The sequence below is a fragment of the Terrapene carolina genome, unplaced genomic scaffold (assembly GCF_002925995.2).
Source record: "Terrapene carolina triunguis isolate 2854851 unplaced genomic scaffold, T_m_triunguis-2.0 Scaffold102, whole genome shotgun sequence".
In the NCBI taxonomy this organism is placed as follows: Eukaryota; Metazoa; Chordata; order Testudines; family Emydidae; genus Terrapene; species Terrapene triunguis.
Genome location: NW_020664453.1, coordinates 3,764,290 through 3,770,289, shown reverse-complemented (window position 1 = coordinate 3,770,289; position 6,000 = coordinate 3,764,290). Strand labels below are relative to the sequence as shown.

Genomic DNA, 6,000 nt, shown 5'->3' with positions numbered 1-6,000 from the left:
GTTTCTTTGTTTTAAAGCTCTGTGCACACGTCATGTTTGACAGGATGGCCCTGATTCAGCAAAGCATTTAATTTTAAGCATGTCACTTCACGTGCTAAAAGTTACGTGAATGCTCAAGTGAACTGATGAACAGGGATGGAGTTAAGCACTTAGATAAACACGCACTGAAGTGTGTTGCTGAATTAGGACCTGTGTAATTAATAATAATTAAGGCTAAGATTATGTAACAGAGGTCGCAGAAGTCACGTAATCCATGACTTCCGGCGACCTCCGTGACATTGGGGGCCCTGGCAGCTGACTGGCTGCTGCCGGCAGCAGGGACCTGGCAGCAGCCCAGCCTCCACGGGCGGCGGGGGACCCTCTCGCAGCTGCCCAGCAGCTGCGGGTGGCGGGATCCCCGCAACTGACCGGCCACCACCACTGGCAGCGACCCCTGAGCTGCCCAGCAGCTCTGCCGCTGCGAGCAGCCCCCGCCCCTCCCCGGCAGTGGCAGAGGGACCCCGGAGCTCCCCAGCTGCCATCGCTGGTAGGGGCACCCCCTGCAGTTGCTCAGCTGCCACGAGCAGCCCCCCCAGCTCCCAGTAGCGATGGCAGAGGGAGCCTGGAGCTGGGGCCCCCTGCAGCTCCCTAGCCTCCGCTTCTGGTAGGCCTCCGCCCCAGCAACTGGGCAATGGGGTCCCTGCAGCTCCCAGCTGCTGCAGGGGGGTGGGTGCTGGACCCACCTCCCTCCGCATTTTGTCAGGGATGTTTTTAGTAAAAAAGTCAGGGGTGGGTCACGGCTTCTGTGATGTTTTGTTTATTGTCCTTGACCTGTCCATGACTTTTACTAAAAATACCCATGACAAAATCCTAGCCTTAATAATAATTTTTCATCTACAAATAGCTTAGCAAAAGGATTCGCCGTTATGAGAGCTGGGGAAGAGGGTTAGACACTGATCCATTATCCAAGCCTGCTGGGGCACATTAATATCAGTGACAACTTCAAAGTATCGCTAATAGAAAAAACAAACTTCAGCGCACACTCCATAAATATGCCAGTGGCACTCCTAATAGAACACAGGGAGGCAGCTTCGGCTCTGTTCCGCCTGTGTCATTCTGGAGTAACTTCAGTGAAGCGAATCTACATGGAATTACTCTGCACGGAATTTGCACCAGGATAAGAATGGAATCTGGTCCTATATGTGCTAGTTTTCTTGAATCTGGTCTTGAAACAGGACCATTTAATATTGATCACAAGAATAATTTATTATATTTTTAAAATAGCTATAACTACAAAATAACGGGTCATGACATTTTCCCTTCAACATTTGAAAATGTAAGACCACTCATCCACTAACAGCCTATATTGTTGAGTAACCTGACCCAAGGTAATGAGAAAAGAAGCCAAGTGCTGCCAGAGTACAACTCTGGCACAGAGACTTGGAAACAAATTAATGTCAAGAGGCAGAAAGCTTTAAAGTCTTGGTTTTGCTTGCAGCCATACCCACCTCTGCTATAATAAACTATGCAGGATCAGGTTGGGTTAATACTTTGGGAGGGATGTAAAGTGGATGATGTGGACCAATGTTATAGCCCGCTTGTCTATTGTAATACACTGCTAGGCCTTCTGGAAATGGGAAAGGTGGTTTCCAAAAGAAGGAAGCTGGGCAAAAGGTTGCAGCTTGCGAACTAGAGGTGAGGGAGGAGTTGAGCCCTGAACCAACCTGTCAAAATTATTGTTTCAATTATGACTGGGTATTCACTGAAGGAGGATGAGCAGCTCCTTTCCTCTTGAGTTTCTGTCTCTTTCTAGTCGGCTCAGTGGTTCTGTGAAATCCAGAGAACTAGGCTGGGTGCGATTTCTTGGTAGTTTGAGACCTACTAAATCTCCTCTTGTTTGTAGTAGAGTATATACCCAGAAACATCACTCTGGCCCTGGAGCCCTTCAGCGTGTGCAGGTATTCGTCTGTAGTCCCTGAGAAGAGCTTCTGACCATCAAACGGGAGGTCCTCAACAGTATTCCGAACCTCTCTTGGGAGCTCCGACAGTTGGAGCCATGACGCCCTGCATATGACAACCGCTGTGGAGATGGATTCAGCGGCAGTGTCTGCAGCACCCAAGGACTTGGAGAAAGGTTCTGGCTAATAACTGACCCTCCTTAATGATGGCCTGGAAGTGCTCTCTATGCGCCTGTGGAGGATGTTCAATAAAGGTTGCAAACTTCTTGTAATTTGTGAAGTCATACTTGGCCTTGATTGCCTGATAGTTTGAGATCCAAAATTGGAAGGTCACAGATGAGTATGCCTTTCAGCCAAAAAGGTCTAACCTCTTCTGGTCCTTATCATAAGGGATAGACCAGGAGTAATGCTGTTTACCCCACTTTTTTACAGCATCCACCACTAGGGAATTAGGTGGGGGAGTGGGAAAACAAAAATTCTGAGTCTCTGAGGGGAACATAATATTTCTTATCTGCCCATTTACAAGTTGGCAGAATGCTGGCAGAAGTTTGCCACACAATCTTTGCTGGATACAGGAGTGCTTCATTAATGGGTAGCACAACCCCAGTGGGTATCACCCACTGCAGAATGTCCAGGAGTTTGTGTTGTGAGACTTTAACCTCCTCAAGAGATATCTGGAGGGTGTCTGCCACCCTCTTCACAAGGTCCTGGAATTGGCTGGAACTTGGCAAATTGCTGCTGATATGCTGTCCAAGGATCCCAGTATGGCCATTCGTGGGGTCCATATGGGAGAGGGGGATGGCACGCAGGACTGATCCCACTATCCCTGACATGGATGAGGATCCTTGTCAAACTATGGGTTCCTGTAATGATGTGGAAGGGAATCCTGCACTGATATGGAGAAGACTGATTGAATATCTCTTTCATCCGCCTCAAAGTCCTCCAGTGGGGGTGGGGGAGAGCCTCAGTAGAAAAGAGTGGAGAATCCTCTGTTACCATGACGCAATTGTAATCTGGAGACCAGGGTCTTTTGACTGAGAGTCATTCAGTACCCATAAGCAGTGAGGTCTCTTGCTCGTATCACAGTGACTAGAGTAGTGGAATTCCTGTGGTACCAAATGGGTCAGTACTGACACAGCATTTGAGATGGACAGTACCATAAATCTGGAGTGCCCCGGTGCTGGGGCCAAAGGTGTCTGATGCTTCAATTTTGCCAGTGCCGACGGAGCCAAGTGCAAAGGCACTGTTGGTAAGTCTGATGTAGATGGTGCCGTTCTAAAGGAGTGTATGTCCTGGGCCTCCCTGTCCTTCGCAGATGGTTCCAGGGGCCTGCTGGAGCCATCCTTCGCTGAAGTGCTCTGGGATCTCCCAGACCTGCCAGTACTGTAGGAAGAGTTCTTTGTCTCCTCGGTACTGAGTCAAGAGGTTGAGGCCTCTGACATCATATACTGAGCGGGAGCCAGCTCCTTGCGACAGGAGACCGAGCTTCTCTTCTTCTGAGCCCTCTTTTAGGCCTCTAAAGTTTTCCCTGTCTTAGGGGAAACCTCGGCCAAACTCAAAGGGATACACTATCTGCTTGAAGACAGGTACGGGAGTCTTCTGACCTGGCTCAGAAGCGGGTTAAAGGGAGAGCTCCATCACCAGAAACTTCAATTTGGTCTCCTGATTCTTCCATGCTCTAGATTTGAGAGCCAGGTAAAAGAGTTACACTTTGGGGAGATACGGGACTCTTCCAAGCAATGGATATGCTTAGAGTGGCCATTGCTGACTGGGATAGCCTCCCAATAAGAGAGGCAGCGTTTGAAACCTGGCCAGCCAGGCATGCCCAGCCAGGCCAAATAAGCTTCCCAGAAAAAGAGGAGGAAAAAGGGAGAGGAAAAAACCCCCCAAATCTCTCATTACTAATTCTATACTAACAACAACTAGCACTAAGAAGAAACACTAATCTAACTACAGAACAACTGCAAAACATGCTGAGGCATGCACAAGGTGGACATGCTAGATCTCCATCTCAGGCAGAGGCAGTAGAGAAGGAACTGTGGGGCAGTTTGCCCATGCAGCCCTATATCCTTGGAGATCGGCATAGGTTGCATAGAGTGCATGCGCAGGCTGAACGGACTCTGCTAACAGAAGATCTCTGATCAAGGACTTCACATGCACACCTGAAGTGTAGCACCCATTGAGACACTATTCAAAGAAGATCTAAACCTTCTAAAGAGACTCCTGAAAACTCTGAAGAGACAAGTGAATTAAACTGTTTTACGTGGGGACTTGCCTTGTGCAGCAAGGGACTATGGGACATCTCCTCCCCAAGAGAAAAATCGGGGTGTACGAGAAGGGAAGAGACAATGAGGTGGAAATGAGGGTGCCTCTTGCCAGTCTTTTTCTTATTGGATGCAGAGCTTGCCAAACCAATTTGCAGCAGCTCCATCAGCGAAGCACAGGGCCCTCAGACCACCATCAAATCTGGTCAGAGGGGAGTCATCAGTGATGCGTGATGTTGTCTATCTTTGGGACAGCCACACGGAAGAGCCTTTCATTGGCCCTAGATGTGAAGGCTGGCTGCACACTGACCCTGACCCGTTCAAAATCAGTCCAGAAGGACCCCATAGCAGCGTGGCAAATCAAAGCTGGGTACACACATGGTTGGGTCAGTTATAAGAGACTGGTTTCTGATGTCAGCTGCACACCATTCTTTATGTCAAATCAACGATGCAGAGAAATCTGGGCAGGGCATGTGGGAAGACAACGGGGGCCTCTATGACAAGTAAGCTTTTCGGGTGGTCGAAGACACCATGTATAGTGGTAGGCTCAGGTTTGCCCTGATCTTCTCAAACATTCTAGTTGTAGCCTCCTCATGACACAAGCGATGTTGCTTAACACAGGGAGCCCTGGTACGGGTCGAATTGTCCCAGTCACGATGCGCATGGTTGAGAGTAGTTGTGTGTCAACCAACGTCATCTGAGACGAATGGAGCCAGACTGGAGCAACATATTCTGCTGCAGAGTAACGGAGGGCTAAACTGGATGATCAGAGAGTTTGAGCGTTTGCTCCCCATGAAGTGCTGGCCAATTTACTTAGGAGGTTGTCATGCGACCTCACCTTATCTACAGTTTTCCTCACGCGGTTAAGATGTGAGAGATCTGTTCTAGGATTACTCTGAGACAGACTGGGTGGGATTTGTATTTCGATCAATGTCCATTGAGAAGGATATCCAGTTCCTGGGCTGCTCTGGCATTGTAAAAATGGAACACATTCAAAACAGTCTTGGTCACATTTACTGGTTGTAAATGCTACCAAATGCAGTATTCGGCCATCTTAGTCAAGTCAGCATTTAGGGTGCATTCAAGTTCTAGGAATGACTGTGCTTGGACGCCTAAGCAAATGTCATCTGTGTACATGGACTTGTGGGGCTGGGTAAGCAAGAGGTCATTTGTGTACAGACTGAAAAGCAACTGGGGCAAAATCAGTACTTGGTCCTGCTAGTGAAGGCAGGGGGCTGGACTTGATGACCTTTCAAGGTCCCTTCCAGTTCTAGGAAATAGGATAGGATATCTCAAACAGTGCCAGCACAGAGCCTTGGGTAAACCGCTGGTTTGTCTTTTCCACATGCTAACTCTGTCTTCCATGTGCACTTGGAAACATCTGTTGTGGAGAAGGTCAATGATGTTGACTACCTATCCTGGGAGTGCTCTTGACAATTTGACTGAGAGCCCCAAGCACCAGACCACGTCATATGCTGCTGTCAGGTCCAGAAATATGGCTCCTGTCTTCTGTTTTTTCTGAAAACATTTTCGAAGAATGTTTTCAAAACTAGCACTTGATTGAAGGTGCTCTGACCTGTCCAAAAGCCTGCTTGCTTAATGCTGAGCACTGATTCCACTTCTGGGAGATACGCTGGAGAATGAGATTCTCCGGCACCTTGAATGGCACAGACAACGGGGATATCAGTTGACAACTTGCAACATTATGTGGCTCTTTTCCTAGTTTCAGGAGAGCAATGACTTTTGACATTCACAATGTCTTTGGAAGTCACTCTTTGCGAAGAACTGCACCAGTCACT

General features: G+C 48.4%; 1 protein-coding gene and 1 long non-coding RNA gene across 3 annotated transcripts in view; one reads left to right on the top strand and one right to left on the bottom strand.

Annotated features, from left to right (window-relative positions):
- LOC113406502 overlaps positions 1-2,128 on the top strand; it is a 28,165-nt gene extending 26,037 nt beyond the window's left edge. Inside the window, exon 3 of the long non-coding RNA XR_003369789.1 lies at positions 1,883-2,128. This is a non-coding gene — a long non-coding RNA (uncharacterized LOC113406502). The remainder of the gene's footprint in view (positions 1-1,882) is intronic.
- LOC112120530 (low-density lipoprotein receptor-related protein 8) overlaps positions 1-6,000 on the bottom strand; it is a 265,977-nt gene that overhangs the window by 25,985 nt on the left and 233,992 nt on the right. The gene's annotated exons all lie outside the window — the stretch shown is intronic.